Genomic DNA, 23,012 nt, shown 5'->3' on the forward strand with positions numbered 1-23,012 from the left:
TTTGATTCAGGTGGTTAACAGGCTTTCAAGATGGCGGCGCACGTAGTTGCAGCAGCTCAGTGTTCTACCGATCGATGCTATGTTTGGATAATTTTGTACGCCTTATGTTTGTTTTTGTGTTCTACCAGCCAAGCGAATAACATCTATAGCCGACATGATCTCCTCAAGATTGGAGTAAGCTACCGCGAGAGCGTGACTAGCAAATTTGTCCGCTTACACAAGATACCGGTGGAAATAGCGAGGAGTCCGGGCTCCCCATGGATTGTTATCCCTTCGGGGTGGAGGCGCAGGCGGCGTCGAGAGAGAAGGAGACGGCGAGGCTGCAGGGCCGGCGCGCTAGCCAGGCTACGGAGGCAGCCACTCAAACCACCGCTCCCCAGCCTATTCATCACAAATACCAGATCCCTCGCGAACAAGTTGGACGAATTGAGATTGCAAATAGCAGCAAATAACTTCATCAAAGACTCATGCATCCTTCTTATCACTGAATCCTGGCTACATCAATCCATTCCAGACTCTGCTATTGAGCTAGCAGGCTATACCACACAGCGACATGACCGAACCGTGGACTCCGGTAAGCGCAAAGGAGGGGGGCTCTGTATGTATGTGAACAACAGCTGGTGTACCAACACTGATAATAGACCGTCACTGTTCACCGGACATTGAATAGCTGACTGTTAAATGCAGGCCCATCTACCTACCTAGGGAGTTCACCGTTGTCATAATAACAGCTGTTTACATACCACCAGATGCTAATGCTAACTCTGCGATCGCACTCCTGCATACAAACATCAATAATAAACAGAGCACTTACCCTGACGCTGTACATATCGTAGCAGGGGACTTCAATCACGCAGACTTAAAAAGAGCAATCCCCAAATTCCACCAGCACGTCAAGTGTGCCACTAGGGGTGACAAGATTCTGGACAAAGTTTATTCCAACATCAAAATGGGCTACAGGGCCAGACCTTTGCCACATCTGGGTCAGTCTGACCACTTGTCACTGTTTCTAATCCCTGCATATGCCCCCCTCAAGAAAACTGCTCTTACCATCACAAAGAATATTACCATATGGCCAGAGGGTGCCTCTCAGCAGCTGCAGGACTGTTTTGACAGGACTAACTGGGATATCTTTGAACATCAGGACTTGGAAATGTTCACAGACGGTGTCCTCTGCTATATAAAACACTGCATAGACACTGTTACAGCAGTCAAACGGATCCGGGCTTATCCCAACCAAAAGCCCTGGATGACCCGGGAGGTCAGGCAGCTGCTGAAGGAGAGGAACATTGCGTTCAGGTCTGGCAACAGGGATTACTACACCACAGCCCGATCCAACCTGAAGAGAGGCATCAGAGAGGCAAAGGGGGACTATAGGAGGAGGATCGAGGACCATTTGAAGAGTAATACCAGCCGGCAGGTGTGGCAAGGCATCCAGCACCTAACCAACTATAAGATCAATCTCGGAGCTGCGGACGGTGACCTGGAGCTGGCAGAGGAGCTGAATATCTTCTTTGCCCGCTTTGAGACCAGGGTACCGGAGGTATTGGAGCCACAGCAGCAACACGCCACCCGTAGCAGCACCACCCTCACCCTGGAAGAGCACGAGGTGAGGCGCATGCTGCAGGCTGTTAACCCGAGGAAGGCGGCGGGTCCTGATGGTGTGCCAGGTCGAATATTGAGGGATTGTGCAGGACAGCTGGCTGGGATCTTCACCAGGATTTTCAACAAATCCCTCGCACAGGCGACTGTCCCACTCTGCCTGAAGTCCTCCACCATAGTCCCCTTGCCTAAGAAGCCCCACATCACCGGCCTGAATGACTACAGACCGGTGGCACTCACCCCAGTGGTAATGAAATGCTTTGAGAAGCTGGTCCGCAGACACATCACAGCAGCCCTGCCCCGCAGCCTGGATCCACACCAGTTTGCCTACAGAGCAAACCGATCCACGGAAGATGCTGTAGCCACAGCACTCCATGCTGCATTAACTCACCTGGAAGAGCATGGTAGCTATGTGCGGATGCTCTTCGTGGATTACTGCTCAGCTTTTAACACCATCCTTCCACACAAACTGGTGGCCAAGCTACAAGACCTGGGGCTTCCATACAGCACCTGCATGTGGATCAATGGCTTCCTCTCGGGCCGTAGACAGAGAGTCAGAGTTGGCCATCACACATCCTCAGCCCTGAGTCTCAGCACTGGCTCACCCCAGGGCTGTGTGCTCAGTCCACTGCTCTACTCTCTCTACACACACGACTGCACTCCTCGCCACCACAGCAACATCTTTGTGAAATTTGCAGATGACACCACAGTGGTGGGGCTCATTTCCAAGGGAGACGAGTCTACGTACAGAGACGAGGTGGAGCAGCTGACGTCATGGTGTAAGGCCAATAACCTCCTCCTCAACACTTCAAAAACCAAAGAACTCATAATAGACTTCAGAAGGAAAAAGGCAGAGATCCAACCACTATTCATAAATGGGGACTGTGTAGAAAGGGTGGCAAGCTTCCGCTTCCTGGGAGTCAATATAGAGGAGAACCTTTCCTGGAGTGTGAACACCTCCGAGCTGCTGAAAAAGGCCCAACAGAGACTGTAATTCCTGAGAATTCTCAGGAGGAATAACATCACACAGAGACTGCTGGTGTCCTTCTACAGAGCCACCATTGAGAGTGTTCTAACTTACTGCATATGCATCTGGTACACTAGCTGCACAGGGGCTCAGAGGAAAGCACTCCAAGGGATCATTAACACCGCCCAAAAGATCACTGGCTGCCCTCTCCCCACACTGGAAGTTCTACACAACGCCCACTGTTTTAAAAAGGCCCAAAACATCATAAAAGACACCTCACATCCTGGCCACTCCCTGTTCGAACTGTTGCCCTCAGGCAGACGGTACAGGGCAATCAGAGCAAGGACTAATAGACTCAAACACAGCTGTTATCCAACTGCAATAACACATCTGAATACTACAAAAAAATGTCCATCACGCCACTCTTGTGTTAATCTATGCACGGTCTGAAGCATGTGTGTGGAAATGTATGTGAATGTTTTACTGTTATATCTTATTAGTATTTTAAGTATTCTATCTATTTTATTTATTGAATTTTATTGTTTTATTTATATTTTGATATTGCTAGGGATGATGCAATGATCGGGGACCATTCTTAATTTCGTTGTTCTCATGACAATGACAATAAAGTTTCTGATTCTGATTCTGTGTGTCAGAACAAGGATGCGTCTAAAAGCTAAAGAAAAAAAGAACAGTGCCTCTCCAGGACTGGACTTGGAATCCCTGTGCTAGGCTCTATGTAGACATAAGAAGTGGCCTTTGGTGATCGGGGGCAGTTATGGTACATGACTGACTCACTCGGTGCCTGTACTACAGGGTTACTTGTCTGCATTTTTGGGGGGAACAGGACCTGACTGTCGTCTGTTTTTGGACACAGTTCAGAGAATCGGGCCATCCAAAACACATAGCAGAGGATGGTTTCGATCCATCGACCTCTGGGTTATGGGCCCAGCACGCTTCCGCTGCGCCATTCTGCTGGACAGCACCCCAGATGGGACTCGAACCCACAATCCCTGGCTTAGGAGGCCAGTGCCTTATCCATTAGGCCACCGGGGCAGATGATTCCTTGACTTCCTTTCTTTGGAGGTTGTTTCGGGGTTCGAGTGAGAGCCATGGTTTCAAGCTGGTTTTTAGTTCAAAGATGAAGCTGTATTTAAGAACATTTGAGAAACGCTGAGAAAATAAATTACACTCTGGGCAACTCAGTGTCCAGAACGCTGGCCAGCCAACACGCTGTACTTATTGCTCCACTTTATTTGGGGGCGTTTATGTTGTCTGTTGAGACTTGTGAAACCACATGAAGACCAGAGAGTACCAACGATTTGAATCACTGAATCTAGTTCCACTAAAAGAGGGGGAGTAGCAGGAGCATGTGTGACGTGCTCAAACACAGCTGGATCAAATGCCTGAATTAGCTCTTCAGCATGGCATCAAGTTTGGCAAAGGCCTGACAACAAGCCATTCATTTGATTCAGGTGTGTCAGAACAAGGATGCATCTAAAAGCTAAAGAAAAAAAGAACAGTGCCTCTCCAGGACTGGACTTGGAATCCCTGTGCTAGGCTCTATGTAGACATAAGAAGTGGCCTTTGGTGATCGGGGGCAGTTATCGTACATGACTGACTCACTCGGTGCCTGTACTACAGGGTTACTTGTCTGCATTTTTGGGGGGAACAGGACCTGACTGTCGTCTGTTTTTGGACACAGTTCAGAGAATCGGGCCATCCAAAACACATAGCAGAGGATGGTTTCGATCCATCGACCTCTGGGTTATGGGCCCAGCACGCTTCCGCTGCGCCACTCTGCTGGACAGCACCCCAGATGGGACTCGAACCCACAATCCCTGGCTTAGGAGGCCAGTGCCTTATCCATTAGGCCACCGGGGCAGATGATTCCTTAACTTCCTTTCTTTGGAGGTTGTTTCGGGGTTCGAGTGAGAGCCATGGTTTCAAGCTGGTTTTTAGTTCAAAGATGAAGCTGTATTTAAGAACATTTGAGAAACGCTGAGAAAATAAATTACACTCTGGGCAACTCAGTGTCCAGAACGCTGGCCAGCCAACACGCTGTGCTTATTGCTCCACTTTATTTGGGGACGTTTATGTTGTCTGTTGAGACTTGTGAAACCACATGAAGACCAGAGAGTACCAACGATTTGAATCACTGAATCTAGTTCCACTAAAAGAGGGGGAGTAGCAGGAGCATGTGTGACGTGCTCAAACACAGCTGGATCAAATGCCTGAATTAGCTCTTCAGCATGGCATCAAGTTTGGCAAAGGCCTGACAACAAGCCATTCATTTGATTCAGGTGTGTCAGAACAAGGATGCGTCTAAAAGCTAAAGAAAAAAAGTAGTTCTCCAGGACTGGAGTTGGAGTCCCTGTGCTAGGCTCTATGTACACATAAGGAGTCGCCTTTGGTGATCGGGGGCAGTTATGGTACATGACTGACTCACTCGGTGCCTGTACTACAGGGTTACTTGTCTGCATTTTTGGGGAACAGGACCTGAGTGTTGTCTGTTTTTGGACACAGTTCAGAGAATCGGGCCATCCAAAACACATAGCAGAGGATGGTTTCGATCCATCGACCTCTGGGTTATGGGCCCAGCACGCTTCCGCTGCGCCACTCTGCTGGACAGCACCCCAGATGGGACTCGAACCCACAATCCCTGGCTTAGGAGGCCAGTGCCTTATCCATTAGGACACCGGGGCAGATGAGTGCTTGACTTCCTTTCTTTGGAGGTTGTTTCGGGGTTCGAGTGAGAGCCATGGTTTCAAGCTGGTTTTTAGTTCAAAGATGAAGCTGTATTTAAGAACATTTGAGAAACGCTGAGAAAATAAATTACACTCTGGGCAACTCAGTGTCCAGAACTCTGGCCAGCCAACACGCTGTACTTATTGCTCCACTTTATTTGGGGGCGTTTATGTTGTCTGTTGAGACTTGTGAAACCACATGAAGACCAGAGAGTACCAACGATTTGAATCACTGAATCTAGTTCCACTAAAAGAGGGGGAGTAGCAGGAGCATGTGTGACGTGCTCAAACACAGCTGGATCAAATGCCTGAATTAGCTCTTCAGCATGGCATCAAGTTTGGCAAAGGCCTGACAACAAGCCATTCATTTGATTCAGGTGTGTCAGAACAAGGATGCGTCTAAAAGCTAAAGAAAAAAAGAACAGTGCCTCTCCAGGACTGGACTTGGAATCCCTGTGCTAGGCTCTATGTAGACATAAGAAGTGGCCTTTGGTGATTGGGGGCAGTTATCGTACATGACTGACTCACTCGGTGCCTGTACTACAGGGTTACTTGTCTGCATTTTTGGGGGGAACAGGACCTGACTGTCGTCTGTTTTTGGACACAGTTCAGAGAATCGGGCCATCCAAAACACATAGCAGAGGATGGTTTCGATCCATCGACCTCTGGGTTATGGGCCCAGCACGCTTCCGCTGCGCCACTCTGCTGGACAGCACCCCAGATGGGACTCGAACCCACAATCCCTGGCTTAGGAGGCCAGTGCCTTATCCATTAGGACACCGGGGCAGATGAGCGCTTGACTTCCTTTCTTTGGCGGTTGTTTCGGGGTTCGAGTGAGAGCCATGGTTTCAAGCTGGTTTTTAGTTCAAAGATGAAGCTGTATTTAAGACGATTTGAGAAACGCTGAGAAAATAAATTACACTCTGGGCAACTCAGTGTCCAGAACTATGGCCAGCCAACACGCTGTACTTATTGCTCCACTTTATTTGGGGGCGTTTATGTTGTCTGTTGAGACTTGTGAAACCACATGAAGACCAGAGAGTACCAACGATTTGAATCACTGAATCTAGTTCCACTAAAAGAGGGGGAGTAGCAGGAGCATGTGTGACGTGCTCAAACATAGCTGGATCAAATGCCTGAATTAGCTCTTCAGCATGGCATCAAGTTTGGCAAAGGCCTGACAACAAGCCATTCATTTGATTGAGGTGTGTCAGAACAAGGATGCGTCTAAAAGCTAAAGAAAAAAAAGTAGTTCTCCAGGACTGGAGTTGGAGTCCCTGTGCTAGGCTCTATGTACACATAAGGAGTCGCCTTTGGTGATCGGGCGCAGTTATCGTACATGACTGACTCACTCGGTGCCTGTACTACAGGGTTACTTGTCTGCGTTTTTGGGGAAAAGGACCTGACTGTCGCCTGTTTTTGGACACAGTTCAGAGAATCGGGCCATCCAAAACACATAGCAGAGGATGGTTTCGATCCATCGACCTCTGGGTTATGGGCACAGCACGCTTCCGCTGCGCCACTCTGCTGGACAGCACCCCAGATGGGACTCAAACCCACAATCCCTGGCTTAGGAGGCCAGTGCCTTATCCATTAGGCCACCGGGGAAGATGAGCACTTGACTTCCTTTCTTTGGAGGTTGTTTCGGGGTTCGAGTGAGAGCCATGGTTTCAAGCTGGTTTTTAGTTCAAAGATGAAGCTGTATTTAAGAACATTTGAGAAACGCTGAGAAAATAAATTACATTCTGGGCAACTCAGTGTCCAGAACTCTGGCCAGCCAACACGCTGTACTTATTGCTCCACTTTATTTGGGGGCGTTTATGTTGTCTGTTGAGACTTGTGAAACCACATGAAGACCAGAGAGTACCAACGATTTGAATCACTGAATCTAGTTCCACTAAAAGAGGGGGAGTAGCAGGAGCATGTGTGACGTGCTCAAACACAGCTGGATCAAATGCCTGAATTAGCTCTTCAGCATGGCATCAAGTTTGGCAAAGGCCTGACAACAAGCCATTCATTTGATTCAGGTGTGTCAGAACAAGGATGCGTCTAAAAGCTAAAGAAAAAAAGAACAGTGCCTCTCCAGGACTGGACTTGGAATCCCTGTGCTAGGCTCTATGTAGACATAAGAAGTGGCCTTTGGTGATCGGGGGCAGTTATGGTACATGACTGACTCACTCGGTGCCTGTACTACAGGGTTACTTGTCTGCATTTTTGGGGGGAACAGGACCTGACTGTCGTCTGTTTTTGGACACAGTTCAGAGAATCGGGCCATCCAAAACACATAGCAGAGGATGGTTTCGATCCATCGACCTCTGGGTTATGGGCCCAGCACGCTTCCGCTGCGCCACTCTGCTGGACAGCACCCCAGATGGGACTCGAACCCACAATCCCTGGCTTAGGAGGCCAGTGCCTTATCCATTAGGACACCGAGGCAGATGAGCGCTTGACTTCCTTTCTTTGGCGGTTGTTTCGGGGTTCGAGTGAGAGCCATGGTTTCAAGCTGGTTTTTAGTTCAAAGATGAAGCTGTATTTAAGAACATTTGAGAAACGCTGAGAAAATAAATTACACTCTGGGCAACTCAGTGTCCAGAACTCTGGCCAGCCAACACGCTGTACTTATTGCTCCACTTTATTTGGGGGCGTTTATGTTGTCTGTTGAGACTTGTGAAACCACATGAAGACCAGAGAGTACCAACGATTTGAATCACTGAATCTAGTTCCACTAAAAGAGGGGGAGTAGCAGGAGCATGTGTGACGTGCTCAAACACAGCTGGATCAAATGCCTGAATTAGCTCTTCAGCATGGCATCAAGTTTGGCAAAGGCCTGACAACAAGCCATTCATTTGATTCAGGTGTGTCAGAACAAGGATGCGTCTAAAAGCTAAAGAAAAAAAGAACAGTGCCTCTCCAGGACTGGACTTGGAATCCCTGTGCTAGGCTCTATGTAGACATAAGAAGTGGCCTTTGGTGATCGGGGGCAGTTATGGTACATGACTGACTCACTCGGTGCCTGTACTACAGGGTTACTTGTCTGCATTTTTGGGGGGAACAGGACCTGACTGTCGTCTGTTTTTGGACACAGTTCAGAGAATCGGGCCATCCAAAACACATAGCAGAGGATGGTTTCGATCCATCGACCTCTGGGTTATGGGCACAGCACGCTTCCGCTGCGCCACTCTGCTGGACAGCACCCCAGATGGGACTCGAACCCACAATCCCTGGCTTAGGAGGCCAGTGCCTTATCCATTAGGACACCGGGGCAGATGAGCGCTTGACTTCCTTTCTTTGGCGGTTGTTTCGGGGTTCGAGTGAGAGCCATGGTTTCAAGCTGGTTTTTAGTTCAAAGATGAAGCTGTATTTAAAAGCGAGACATTTTAAATAAGAATAAGAAAGAAAAGTATTTCCTTGTGACCCCCTCTCCCTGTTAATGCCCTACCTGGCCCCTGGCAACACTTTGCTAGACCCGCCCCTGCACAGTTACCAGCTGTCAGCTACATAAAAAAAGGATCTTGGTGTTATTTGTCTCTCAGAAACAGTTCATAACTTCCCTTCAACTCATTCCTGTCACCTAAAAGGTAAACCTGTTTCTCCATCACTGTTCAGCTCTGATGATTCAGTAAGGACATCTCCTGGTTTCATCTTCATGTTTCCCTCTCACCACATATACAAACCGATATCATGACCAGCAGCTTTACAGCTGTGGCTCCAGCAAACATCAACTGATACTAGAAATTAATATTAAATAAATTCTAACAATAGCTGATCAAGCTTAAACGTGCTGCTGTTGTTTAGCGTGACATCCGCTGGTTTCCTGTTTCTGGAGCAAAGTGGGAGATAAAAAAACAACAGACAAAAGCCGATCAGCTGATCATTGATCAGTTTCATGATTAAAGTAGCAACAGAAGAGGGGGGGGGGGATAAGAGAAGAGGCAGCTGTGCAGCGTAAAAACAGAATAACTCCAGCTTTTTGTCTTTTCCCATTCTAGCTAAAGTACGGGACAAACTGCGTCTCTTCTCAGCTCAGTACAAAACACGTAATATTTTCTCTGAATGAGGGACCATTCCACTTTTTAAGGAGCCGTTGGCAACTCTACTAACTAACCTTATGAATAAAATAAAGTTTACTATCTGTCACGGTCTGGCTGGCAGACCGTGGGGATGTGTGGTGAAGGAGGACCCAGGCGCGGTGCTCTATGTATAAACAGTGTATTTATTTACAGTGTGCAACAAAGTAACAATAAATCCCCGTGTTTTCCCAGACTCCCGTGTTGTGTCTCTCCGTGAATAGTCCGTGTCTTTGTGCTCTCCGCTCCCGTGTCAGCACCCCCCGGTGCTCGCTGCTCTCGTGTCTTCCACGCTCCTCCTGCGGGAAACAATAGACGCAGCCGTCAGGACACATACAACTGCGGGCATACACGCACACTAACTTAACTGAACAGAAGACTAACGTGGAGTCTCATGCAATGATCCCGCGTCGGTGGGAGCTCCAAGACTCTCTTAAGTAGCTCCCCCGACGAGGCCTGATCAGCAGCAGGTGTGTGGCTTCGGGTGTGGCCAGTCCCCTTGCAGGGCCACACCCTCCAGGCCTGACGCCGCCTATAAACAAGTGCTCAGCCACCCACACACACATATACACAAGCACAGGGAAGGGGGAGCAACACCAAAATACACAACAATAATAATAATAATATAATACATAACTGCTCAGGGACCCTGGGCCACTCAGTCCCAAGGACCCTGACACTATCAGTAACATCATAGCAACCGAACAGCTGTATAGAAACTCCGTCATGCTAGCTCACGCAGTACGAGTTATTGTAACTGACTGTAAAAAGTCAGCACAACGAAAATAAACTGCACCTAAACTTGGTTTATATCTGACCCAGATAGACTGCAGGGCCCTGTTTCAGGAAGCCGGTTTGGAAAACTCAGAGTGAAAAACGACACTCACGGTTGAGTAACCCCGAACTGTCCAACTCGGAATATTCCGTTTCAGAAAGGCTGATAACAATTAGTTCAGTCAACGCGGAGTTGCTTTAACCCCAAGTGAAGCGCGCGGACGAGGATACATAAAGCCCTGATAAGCGGAGCACAGATTAAGCGAGTCACCATGGAGACGGAGGGAAAGAAGGCGCGGTCAATGTATTTCACAGCGCTTGAGGCCGAAATTCTGATGGCAGCATATGCCGATAACATGCAAATTCCGCGGAAAAAAGTAACACAGCCACAGCTGCAAAAGACAGGGAGCATGCATGGCAAAACATAGCCAACAGAGTCAATGCGTGAGTGTTTATTTAAACATTGATCGAGGGATTTCCACCCATTTAACACGTTATTTTATCATATGTTATTTTATTTGTTATTTTATACATTTTATTTTGTGATGTGATGTGAGCGCAGGTGCAACCCAACAGGCCCCAAACGTGCCTGGCAGCAAGTAAAAATGAAATATAAAAATATAGTCCAAACAGGTAAGGTGTAATTGTATTATGAGCCATAGTGCTTGGTCTGTTTGTCCCATGTAAATCAATTGCAGTTAGAGGCTACATTAATTTTCTTTCTGTAAGCACTTATTGAAATTATCTGAGCACATTACAAGTACATATTTGCTTACTCTGTATGCTCAAATGTGGCCCGTTATAGCCAACAGAAAAAAAGCGGAGGCCCGAAAAACAGGTGGGGGTCCTCCACCACCACCACTCACAGAGGCTGAGCAGTTGGCCCTCAGCCAAAACAGTGGGCGCCCTGTGGCCGAAGGCATCTCTGCGGGGACATCCTCTGAGGCAATAACCCCGCAAGACACAAGTGCCTACATAGGGGGTAAATTCAAAATAATACATGATGTGCATACATCCTTTCGTCACCTTTGCAGTGCTACTCATTCATTTGATAAACTCTTTACCATAATGGATTATTTTGTAGTGAAGTTATTTTCCGACTGATTTTGCCTTCCCTCAGTCTTGGTTGTCTTTGAGAGCATAATGACAATGAAGTGTAAGGTGCTTGGTATGTTTGTTAATTGCCATTTGGTCCCTTGTAAGTTATAAGTGACCTGTACAAACCTCATATTCTATCAGTTGATGGTGATGGTGTACTGCATCTGGTGCAGCCTCCTGTTGAGCCAGACCAACATGCAGTTGTGAGTAATACTCCACAGATTATATGAGTTTACAGTAGAACAGCAATGTTGTTTATTCCTTTACTACAGGAAAATAATGAAGAAACATTGACAGCTGTTACAGAGGAGGAAGCAACAGAGACACTTTGAGGTTTACATCTTTTAATACTTTGTGTACAGGAAACACAGGCGACCAATAAAGCCAGTTGAACAAAAAATCTGTTTATTCTTCTTTCAACATGTTGAGGTGATGGGTCAAAGGAAATGATTGTGACATATGGTGTCTCTGACTGCTCTTCCATCTTGTATGTCCGTGGGAGGGTCAGGATGTTCATGGTTTGGATCACTGCTGATGTTTGGTTCAGAAGGACAGTGTTCTCCTCTAATTGTGGCAATGTTGTGAAGAATCACACATGCCACAATAATGTCACATGCCCTTTCTGGGGTGACCCTGAGTCTTTGCAGGCACTGGAACCGGGCCTTAAGCATTCCGATAGTCATTTCAACTCTGGCTCTTGTCCTGCAATTAGCCAGATTATATCGCTGCTGTGGGCCCAGTTCAGGGTCAGGGTAAGGGGTAAGCAAATAGGGTAAACATGGATACCCCCTATCACCAAGCAAGTAGCCAGTGAACTCTCCTAAGACAGAAGGATACACTTCAGTTCAAATGTCCCTGAAGCAATTGGTCTTTATATATTTTAAAGTATTTTCAACTCACCATGTCCAAATTTTGTGCTCAGTGTACATTCACGGAATATTTGTGAGTCATGGACAGAGCCTGGCCACTTGGCTTCCACATTTGTGATAATGTTGGCAGCATCACATATGATCTTCACAGTGCAGAGAACACAAATTAGCATCCATTACTATGATGAAATAATTTGTTAGTTTGAAATGCTACAGGGAACTATGTACCTGTACATTAATGCTGTGGAAAGACTTCCTGTTCACATAGTCTCCTTCATTTACTGAAGGAGCAATAATTGGAATGTGAGTACCATCTATACAGCCAATCACGCCTGGGAACCCTGAAAATAAATGTAAAATTTAAGTAGTAGTTCAAGTATCACCACATCATGAATTAAGTTTTGGTCATCCTGATACCTGCAATTTTGTGGCATCCCTCTTTGATGAATCTTGTGGGTCTGTGACCGGGGAACACCACAAACGAGTACAGGAGACGTTTCAGTGCAACTGTAACAGTCCTGACTGCCCGACAGACGGTAGCCTTGGAAACGTGCTCAGCGTCACCAATATTATACAGAAAGCTCCCGTTTGCAAGAAACCGAAGTGCAATACAAATAATATGTACAGAACTGAGAGCATGTCCGCGATGTGTCACATGCGTAATATATGGCCTGAGGATGTTATCCAAATAACTTATAGATTGTGCTGAGAAACGGTAACGTTCGCACAGGAAATCATCAGGTAATGATAAGATGTCCAGACGCGCTCGAATCACTCTCTCCCGGCGGAGAGCTCTGCGGAGAATTTGGGCTTCGATATCTACCGGCTCTTCAAGGAAGGGACACGCCATGTCTGAGACTTCCTACTGTCAGGTTTCCGACAAAGGGGCGGAGACAGTCAGGGTTAGTTGTGGTAAACCTGCTAGGGGGCAGGTTAGCTTCACGGCGTGTGTCGTCATAGTGACTCACTCAGGCTGCAGCTGAACTCGCTTTGTGAAACCGAAAACCCAGAGTTTTCGTTAACTCAGGGTATACTTACTCAGTTTTTCCACTAAACTGGCTTCCTGAAACAGGGCCCCGGTCATAACTTCTTACCTGAAGTTCAGTTCACCGCCTCCGGCCTCTGCTCCTCCTGCCTTTCCATCATCCACCTGCCAGCGTGTTGCATCTGCTGGCCTCCACCACTTGCTAATGTTACTGAATCTGTGGAAGCTCCGCAATAGCCACCACCAAACAATTGAGTTATTTTTACACATCTCCCAGCATCTGGCCAATCCACCACCTTTCAGTGTTTATACTGTTACGGGGAAAAAAAACAAAAAAAACATCGGCCCATAAAAACGAAAAATCACCATCGGCCCACCGGGCAAATGCCCGGTGTATGGGCAGAAATCTGTGCCATCAGAAACTGAATTTGAATAAGTTAAATTTGAATTTGAATTGCTCAGATTGAATCTGAATTGTAACTTGAATAAATGCTTTTGAAAACTGAATTTGAATTAGTCTAATTTGAAATTGAATTTATGGTTTGAAAATGATCATCACTAAATTGAAATTGAATTTTATATTTTGAAAATGAATTGATTTGCTTTGAAACTGCATTTTATCCTTTAAAAATTCAGCTCTCGAATAATTTCAGTTTCACTTCTCACCATTCAGTTTCAGTTCTACAATTCAATTTCAGTTCCAAAATTCAGTTTTTTGGAACTTACATCCGGTTCTGGTTCAAGCGCAGATTAATAGAACTACGTTTTACTAGCGGACCGAAAGTGTTACTGACGGGAATCTACAGCATCTTGAGCTGAATTAAGACTTCAGAAGTCATTCATCATGTTGAATGACCAGCGGATAAACTCTCAGGTTGGTAATAAATGTATTACATGTATAAGAACAAGCGTCATGTTAACAAATGATAGCCGTAAGGTAACTTTTATGCTTATTGTAGCTGCTAGCTAAAAACGCTAATTTAGCGTAGTTTGCCCTGAATTCAGCTTTGACAAACAAATATGATCGACTGTTTCTAGTAGAATTCCAAAGTTGTCATCTTGTACCCTCTCAGAGTGCCCCTCTGTATGCTTGCAGAGACCCCTACAGTAGGGAAACATGCAAAACGCTGTCCAAACCTTTGTATTTTAGCTTTATTTATGTCTTACACAGCATCCCAACTCTTTAGCTAACTTAATAACTTTAGCTAAAGTGAATAGTTAGTCTAATTCATTAGTGCAGCATTACTGGATCACCTCTGTTTGAAGTGATATAATGTGATATTCAACTATCACTGAAACAGCAAACTTTGTAAATAAGCAAACAACACTTCTCATTCTCTAAATGTTTGGCCACAGCTGTAGATTACACTATCAGTGCTTGTTCACTCTTGACAATAATTACATTTCAAAATTTACTTTGTGCATCTACAGGTAAACAATATCTAATATTTTATCTAAATGACTGCTTTGTCTTTGAAAAGGGTGAAGAGCCTGAGGCCGGTGACAGTCCAGTTCTACTCTAAGTACATCCTTACAGTGGCTCACAGGACAAGGCTACATTCCTGTCCTGCCAGAAGAGAAGAGAAACTTCAGAGTCTTCATGCAGTTCAACCACACCTGTCATATTCCGTATGACAGGGGTCTCAAACTCCAGTCCTCAAGGGCCAGTGTCATGCAACTTTTCCATGTCCTCGAGGACTGGAGTTTGAGACCCCTGCCGTATGGTGTTCATGCTGTTTTCTACCCCACAGTTACAGCATGTCTGACTGCCTGTTCAGCATATGCAAAAAATATATGATGAGTTTAAGCATGTGATGACTAAGGCCTTCCATTATGGTGTTTGTCATCACATGTCACAGACATCTGGATGATCATTTGGAATAAACAAAAAAACTAAAAACTTGTTACTTCATCTTTATTATTATTGTTGTTCTTATTTTACATTGTTAATGCCCTACCTGGCCCCCTGGCAACACTTTGCTAGATCCGCCCCTGCACAGTTACCAGCTGTCAGCTACTTAGAAAAAGGATCCTGGTGTTATTTGTCTCTCAGAAAGAGTTCATAACTTCCCTTCAACTCATTCATGTCACCTAAAAGGTAAACCTGTTTCTCCATCACTGTTCTGCTCTGATGATTCAGTAAGGACATCTCCTGGTTTCATCTTCATGTTTCCCTCTCACCACATATACAAACCGATATCATGACCAGCAGCTTTACAGCTGTGGCTCCAGCAAACATCAACTGATACTAGAAATTAATATTAAATAAATTCTAACAACAGCTGATCAAGCTTAAACGTGCTGCTGTTGTTTAGCGCGACATCCGCTGGTTTCCTGTTTCTGGCGCAAAGTGGGCAATAAATAAACAAGAGAGACGATCAGCTGATCATTGATCAGTTTCATGATTAAAGTAGCAACAGAAGAGGGAGGGGGGGGATAAGAGAAGAGGCAGCTGTGCAGCGTATAGACAGAATAACTCCATCTTTGTGTCTTTTCCCATTCTAGCTAAAGTTCGGGACAAACTGCGTCTCTTCTCAGCTCAATACGAAACCCATAATATTTTCTCTGAATGAGGGACCATTCCACTTTTTAAGGAGCCGTTGGCAACTCTACTAACTAACCTTATGAATAAAATAAAGTTCACTATCAGTAACATCATAGCAACCGAACAGCTGTATAGAAACTCCGTCATGCTAGCTCACGCAGTACGAGTTATTGTAACTGACTGTAAAAAGTCAGCACAACGAAAATAAACTCCACCTAAACTTGGTTTATATCTGACCCAGATAGACTGCAGGTCATAACTTCTTACCTGAAGTTCAGTTCACCTGATACTCGAGCCGGCGGCTGCCTCGGGTCTCTGCTCCTCCTGCCTCCCCTTCCCTCATCCACCTGTTGCCTCTGTGGAAGCTCCCCCATAGCCACCACCAAACAACTGAGTTATTTTTACACATCGGCCAGCATCTGGCCAATCCACCACCTCTCATTGTTCATGCCATTACAAAAAAAATAAAAAAAATAAGTCATCAGCCCACTGGTCAAATGTCCGATGGCTAGTCCAGCTATGTTAACTTGTTAATCTTTCGCTGAAAAAATGTTTTCTGTGGTGCCGTCTTTCGTGCTTGGCTCTCCTACCTTTGCTAACATGATGCTCATAGTGCAGGAGCCAGTGCTGCATTCACTTACCCTCGGACATCTGAGCTTCACTGTGAAGCCATAATCGTACATTTGATATTTCATTAAATTTTATTGTTTTAGCTTCGGGGTGGCACCTGGGGTGGCCAGTCTGGTTGGGGGGGTGGCCTGTGCCCCCCAAGGCCACCCCGCTGGACACGCCACTGTCACTCTGTATTGTGAATTATGTTCTCATGGTTGGTCTTTTGTTACTCCCTCGAGTCTAGTTTCTTGTGTTCCAAGCTTAGTATTTCCCTGTGTGTATTTTGGTTCTTAGAGTCCTCTGCCTTATGGTTTATGTCTGTATTTCTTAGGTGCTGTCTCCACCGTGTCAAATGGAGACAGCACCTATGTGTTATACTTCCTGTTTTACTTTGAAGGTCCGTGTCTTATGTGAATGTGTCCTGCTTTGCTTCCTTGTCTCATCAGTTCTGATTTCTCCCAGCTGTGCCCTCCTTCTGTGTCTCATCCCCCTCGTTACTTCCCAGTGTATTTAAACCCCGTGTTTCTCTGAGTCAGTGTCGTGTTGTCCCTCAAGCGGTGTTTTTCCTCGTGTGCCTCTCTGTAAAGTGTGAGTTTATATTTTCTTAGTTTAGTATGCTTTTCTAGTGATGGGCAGATGAAGCTTCATGAAGCACTGAAGCTTTTCATCCAATTGGTTCACCCCAGCACAAAGCTTCTTGAAGCTTCATTTGCTCTAGCAGGACACCTACTGGACGTAAAAATATTAGTTGGCATGAATTTGAAGAGTGTGGCCTTTTGCACACAGCCTGTAAATGTCAACAACAAAAGGAGTGTGTAAAACATGTATATTGTAGTGATGGCAGTATACTGTGTATATTTATACTGGCAGTATGGAAAATGATTATTTGGAAATGCTTAAAATGGAAATGATCATTTACTGTGAGGTGAGGTGTGGTTAGGTGTGGACAGTGGTTGTGCTCTTTAATGTTGAGGTATGGACAGCTACACACTGAGGCCTCAGTCCTGCCCATATTTTATTCAGTAAAAACTAAATATTCACTGCTTTTATAACCTTTAGTGGGGAGAACATAGCTAGGATTTAATGATTTAACAAATCTTTTGAATCCTTTCCTCCACAATGCTAAATGGCTGGGAGTCCTCAATCACCATGCTAACCAGGTCTTCATCTATTTGAGATTGTTCTCCTGAGGAAAGACAATAAAGACAAAGCACAAATATAAATATCACACACGTAACTTATTACAGCTGTATAATATTGTTATATCATTTAGTAACATTACTGCATGCTATATTATCATGGCATTTGATAGCTCACCTGGTCTTGCTCCACAATCGCTGTTCCCCTTATTCTCATGCAAAGCTCTGTAGTGCCTAAGCATGGATGAGGTGTTGTTGTTATATCCCAGCTCCCTGGCACATAGCAAACACTTCACCTTGTACAAAAGTAAAGCCGCGTAACATAAATTGTATTGCACCATCAGTGTTATGAAAATACATCTTCTGTAGAAATTTACATACCTTGTTGGGAGGAATAAAATCAAAATGTTCCCACACAGGGGAGGACATCCTCCTCTTCTTAGCTGCCTCCATTCTCTCCTGACTTTCTCTCCTCACTCTCATAAACCTCCAAACTGTCTCCAAACTCTCACTAACCGCAACTCTCCATCAAACACCCACATTTTGATTGAAGTCTGAGGGGTTTGTATCGCTGTCATAGCTCGCGGCAAAGTTCGAACCGCTTTATGAACCAGTCACGTGGTACAGCCGGGCAGCGAGGCTTCGGACGTCATCATTTTCAGCTCCTCCCATAAATGAAGCAAGCCTCGATACGCGCGTCGCGGAAACGCCCCCTCAATTACTCGACACACGCTTCGAAGCCTCGATACAGAACTATGCTTTTCCCCTGTCAGCAAATAAAGCTGAGTTTTTTGAGTTTTTTGAGTTCATCCCTCGAGTCTGCCTGCATCTTGGGTCCAACTCCTGCCTGCCACACAGTGATTCATGACAACTGCATGTGTCTGCAACTCTCTACCACCAACTGAGAGAGGAAAGCATGCTGCCCTTTACCAAATGTAGCGTGTAACTGAAAATATCGTCAACCCTAAACTACAGACTGGTTGTTTAGGGTTGACGATTGGTTGGTTCCACCCTGGAAACATTTTGTAGAACCTTTAAATGTGTGTTTTAAACCCAACAATGTGTACATTAAATCAGATTTATTAAAAATAAAGTATTTTACCATATTGTATTATTGCAACTTAAAACCATGAAATTACCTTAAACTGCATAACTGCTGCTGACAGCAGCCACAGAATGCAATGTGAACACTGTCTCCAGATGGAAACCAGAGGAGTGATGTTGGTGTGGTCTTTGTAGCGAACCCCCCCGAATGAAGGATGACACTTTACTGATGACGTTTTGAAGGTTTAATGGCAGTAAACCATCAATCTCACCATAAGAGCTGGGGATGTATACATAGAAACAGCGTGTAAGCAAAATAATCCACACTCTTACAATCGTAAACCTTATAACATGAAGTTCGTTTCAACGTAACATTTAACAAATGTAGCGACTGTCACAAAAACATCTAAACGTCTCCTTATTTACATCATAACCATACCTTGTGCCTCTATCAAGGGGGCTGCTAATGACAAAAGAAATCACCATAGGCTCCGTTAAGCCATCACTTTTCTAAACTCCCGCGACTGCTGCTGAAAACTGCGCCAAAAACAGTTTTACAGGAAATTGTCCCATCAAAATAAAAGCTTCTACACACGGACAGGAAGTTGGTAGTAGAAAACAGGAATGAGTGCCAAAATAAGGTGCAAGGAAAGGCATTCAGGGTTATTTACACTCCCACCAAAATTACGAATAATTGGTTTACATAAGAACCAAAATGAATCATTTTCCCAAACAAAATAACCCATGTAGGAGTTACCTTAGGAACTTTCTAACAACAATACAAGTTTTTGTACTGGACGCTCAACAACTGATAGTTTAGAAGAGCGTTGACCTTTATTATTGAGTCTCTTTTCTCCAAGTGAGATCTTTACCCTTCGCACAAGTCCATCTTTTCCACTGACAGTCTCTACAACTCTTGCAAGTCTCCATTCCCCTCTGGGTGCCAGTTCATCCATTTCCAACACAACATCACCTATTTTTAGATTCCTCTTTGGTGAGTGCCACTTTTGCCTTGAAATGATGTTGTGAATGTATTCTCGTCTCCAGCGGCTCCAGAACTGCTCTGCAAGGAACTGCACGCGGCGCCACCTCTTCTTGCTGTACAGGTCCTCATTTGAAAAGGCACCAGGTGGGGGCAACGGTGCATTGGATTTCATGTGCAGCAGATGATTGGGCGTGAGCGGTTCTAGGCTGTTGGGGCTGTTCAAGTTATCTATAGTCAGAGGTCTGCTATTGACTATAGCCATGGCTTCATAGAATAACGTCCGTAATGAAGCATCATTGAGTCTGTCATGAGCCAGTGACAGAGTGGTATTCAGCACACTTCTGACAGTCTTTATCTGACATTCCCACACTCCCCCTGTATGACTAGCATGGGGTGCGTTCATCACAAAGTCACATTGTTTTTCAGTCAAGTATGTATTTAGTCTCTGAGTGTCTAGCTAATTTAAAGCTGCTTTAACCCTTTACAGCCGATCGGAGCGGGCACGCTCTGTTTTGCGTAACTATTTTTAAATCCCAGTAGCTCTGCAACCACGTAAGCTAGCGCAATCATTTTTTTTGCATATGAAACCGGAGGAGTTGTACTTACATCTTATGCCATCAGCTTGTCCTAGGTCACGGTTTCCTTCCACATATAGCTTTGCAAAAACTGCATAAAAATCACTTGCAGCAACAAAAACATAATATTCCAGAAACACGCTTCGCCGATCCGATCAGCTGTTTGTAACACTTCCTACGTCCATCAGGCGAACTATCACATGACCGCATGACCTGCCCGAAACCGGAAGTGACGTCATTTTGCGGAAATGTAGTTTTTTACGATCGGGGCCTTATGAGCCTATACTTGTGTTTTAAAAAGTTATGTTTGAGTTTATGACTTTCTGTGTCGTTTCTGGGATGCTTAGGACTCATATTGCACTGCTGGAAATAGTTTATTTTGATGCATATGCTGTTATTTTGCAAATTTGCACTATAATATTTATTTTTGTTTTTCCTGCATTATATAAAAATTGGTGTATTTCAAAAATAAAACTATGAAGACACTCAAAATAAATTTCCTGTGGTGGGAAACTAGTTTGTGCAACTTTTTTGTATTTACAGTTTTGGGGGATGAGCCTCTTAAATTTCTCTAACTAGAAATATATGTTAAAAAAACAAAAACGATTTTCAATTTTTTTGTAGTTTATTGCACTTTTTTGCAATTTATGTAATTACTATGCACCTAATGCAGACATATTATTAAAGTTTGGGCTATAATGGTTGTATTGATGTATAGCAACTTGAAATGCTCCCAAAAATGGCTCCACAGCATGTAAAAATATAATATAAGCTCTGGCGGACTTGGTTCTATGGTAGGTCTTAAAGGGTTAAACTCATTCTGAGCACCAACAAAGTTCGTTCCCTGGTCACATTGGATGTGTCGAACTTCACCTCTGATTGAAACGAAACATCTTAATGCATTAATAAATGCATCAGTAGACAAGTCCTCTAAGAACTCGATGTGAATGGCACGAGAACAAAAGCAAGTAAGTAGGAGTCCATACCGTTTGTGTTGTTTTCTTCCCTCTGTTGTCACGAATGGACCAAAACAGTCCATGCCGCAGTGTGTGAAGGGAGGAGAGGGCTCTAAGCGATGTGGAGGTAGGTCACTCATCCTCTGACCCTCTGGAGCTTTGCGGAGTCTGCGGCAGATCACACATTGTCGGATGAATGAGGCAACTGTTTTACTCATTCCAGGAATCCAGTAGCCACTGGATCTGATTTCATTTATGGTGAATCCCTTTCCTTGGTGTTTTACTTTGTCATGACAGTGAGATATTATGAGTTTGGCTGCACAATGTTCTTTTGGGATCACGATCGGGTGTTTGAAGGTGTCACTCGTTGCATGCTGGAGTCTCCCTCCCACCTTGAGGAGACCATCTGTATCCATGAAAATGTCCAATTTAAACAGTTTGTTATGATGTGGGAGCTGTTCTCCTTTCTTCAGCTGTTTTATTTCCTGTTCATACGCTTGACTTTGTACATGTCGAATGATCACAAGTTCAGCATTTTTCTGCTCACTCACTGTAGCTGATGCATTTGACTTGATGTGTCTAGCCCTTCTTATGAGACGTGCTACAGCCTTAATTGCTTTGGACCAGGAGGAGAACTTACTTAGACATTCAGCAAGACTTACAGTGTCTGTGACTTTGGTTAACATTGTCTGTACTTTTCTGACTTCTGGATCTCCTATGGTCAGATCCAGCTCGACAGGTTGTGCTGTGGGCAGTTCATTTTTCCACAAAAAGGAGGGGCCAGTGAACCAGATAGACTTATTTAACTCATTGACAGTTACACCTCTCGAAGCACCGTCAGCTGGATTCAGTTCTGATGGCACGTAAAACCACTGCTGAGGGCTTGTACTTTCCCTGATCCTCTGAACCCTGTTAGCTACAAAGGTGTGGAAACGACGTGCATCATTGTTTATGTAGCCCAGCACCACCTTTGAATCAGTCCAGAAGTACTCCTTTGCACCATAACACAGTTCTTCCCGTAACATGTTGCTGACTGAGACTGAAACTACAGCTGCTGTTAGTTCAAGTCTGGGGATTGTGGTCAGTTTAGTTGGAGAAACTCGAGCCTTTGCTATTACCAGAGAGCAGTGAACTTCACCTTTAGCGTTCTTTGCCCTCAGATAGCTACATTGTCCATAACCACTTGAGCTTGCATCCGAAAAGTGGTGCAACTCTATTTCTTTAGTTTCACCAAAGTTAGCAGGCAGGTAACAGCGAGGTATGTTTAGCTTGTCTAGATTTACAAAGTCACTTTGCCAACTCACCCACCTTGGCTTGAGTGCATTAGGTATGGGGTCGTCCCACCCGACACCATGCTGACACATTTCTTGCAAGATTTTCTTTCCATTCAGCACATATGGCGCTAAAAATCCAAGTGGGTCGTAGATTGACGCGACAGTGGATAGAATACCTCTGCGTGTGGCTGGCTGGACTTTCAGTGTGTTGTCAAATTTGAAACAGTCCTTTTCAATGCTCCACTGGATGCCTAGTGCTCTTTCTTGAGGCATGTCTTTGAATGTCAAGTCTCTTATGTTAATGTTTACAGCACACTCTGATGCAGGTATACTTTGCAAAACAGTGTGATTGTTAGAAACAAACTTGTGGAGACGCAGGTTACCTTTGTGGCAGATTTCTCTGGCTTCTTGTGCCAACTGCATTGCTTCTTTCACTGTGTTTGTGCTCGTAACTCCATCATCGACATAAAAGTCTTTCTCAATGAACTGTGAACCTGCTGGGTGCGAGTGGCAGTGCTCTTTGGCTAAGTACTTCAGTCCATAATTTGCACAGCCTGGAGATGATGACGCACCAAAAAGGTGTACCTTCATTCTGTATGTTTGAGGTTGTGTGCTTGCATCACCGTTTTTCCACCAGAGGAAACGTAGATAGTCCCGGTCCCTCTCACTGACGTGGAACTGGTGGAACATCTTTTCTGTATCGCACATTAAGGCAATAGGATGTTGCCGGAATCTCAAGAGAATGCCAGTCAGATTGTTTATTAAGTCTGGCC

At 45.0% G+C, this 23,012-nt stretch overlaps 7 non-coding genes across 7 annotated transcripts; all 7 read right to left on the bottom strand.

Moving 5' to 3' along the window:
- Positions 1–3,552: 3,552 nt before the first annotated feature.
- trnar-ccu (transfer RNA arginine (anticodon CCU)) lies at positions 3,553–3,625 on the bottom strand. The gene has a single exon. It is a non-coding gene; the product is annotated as a tRNA-Arg (tRNA).
- Positions 3,626–4,380: 755 nt separating this feature from the next.
- On the bottom strand, positions 4,381–4,453 carry trnar-ccu (transfer RNA arginine (anticodon CCU)). Its single transcript has one exon. It is a non-coding gene; the product is annotated as a tRNA-Arg (tRNA).
- A 748-nt stretch (positions 4,454–5,201) lies between these two features.
- On the bottom strand, positions 5,202–5,274 carry trnar-ccu (transfer RNA arginine (anticodon CCU)). Its single transcript has one exon. It is a non-coding gene; the product is annotated as a tRNA-Arg (tRNA).
- Positions 5,275–6,029: 755 nt separating this feature from the next.
- On the bottom strand, positions 6,030–6,102 carry trnar-ccu (transfer RNA arginine (anticodon CCU)). The gene has a single exon. It is a non-coding gene; the product is annotated as a tRNA-Arg (tRNA).
- Positions 6,103–6,851: 749 nt separating this feature from the next.
- On the bottom strand, positions 6,852–6,924 carry trnar-ccu (transfer RNA arginine (anticodon CCU)). The gene has a single exon. It is a non-coding gene; the product is annotated as a tRNA-Arg (tRNA).
- A 755-nt stretch (positions 6,925–7,679) lies between these two features.
- On the bottom strand, positions 7,680–7,752 carry trnar-ccu (transfer RNA arginine (anticodon CCU)). The gene has a single exon. It is a non-coding gene; the product is annotated as a tRNA-Arg (tRNA).
- Positions 7,753–8,507: 755 nt separating this feature from the next.
- trnar-ccu (transfer RNA arginine (anticodon CCU)) lies at positions 8,508–8,580 on the bottom strand. Its single transcript has one exon. It is a non-coding gene; the product is annotated as a tRNA-Arg (tRNA).
- Between the last annotated feature and the right edge of the window lie 14,432 nt (positions 8,581–23,012).

This window comes from Copadichromis virginalis, linkage group LG23, assembly GCF_057382275.1.
Source record: "Copadichromis virginalis isolate Kocher_CV1m ecotype Utaka linkage group LG23, C_Virginalis_male_GT1.1, whole genome shotgun sequence".
Taxonomy (NCBI): Eukaryota; Metazoa; Chordata; class Actinopteri; order Cichliformes; family Cichlidae; genus Copadichromis; species Copadichromis virginalis.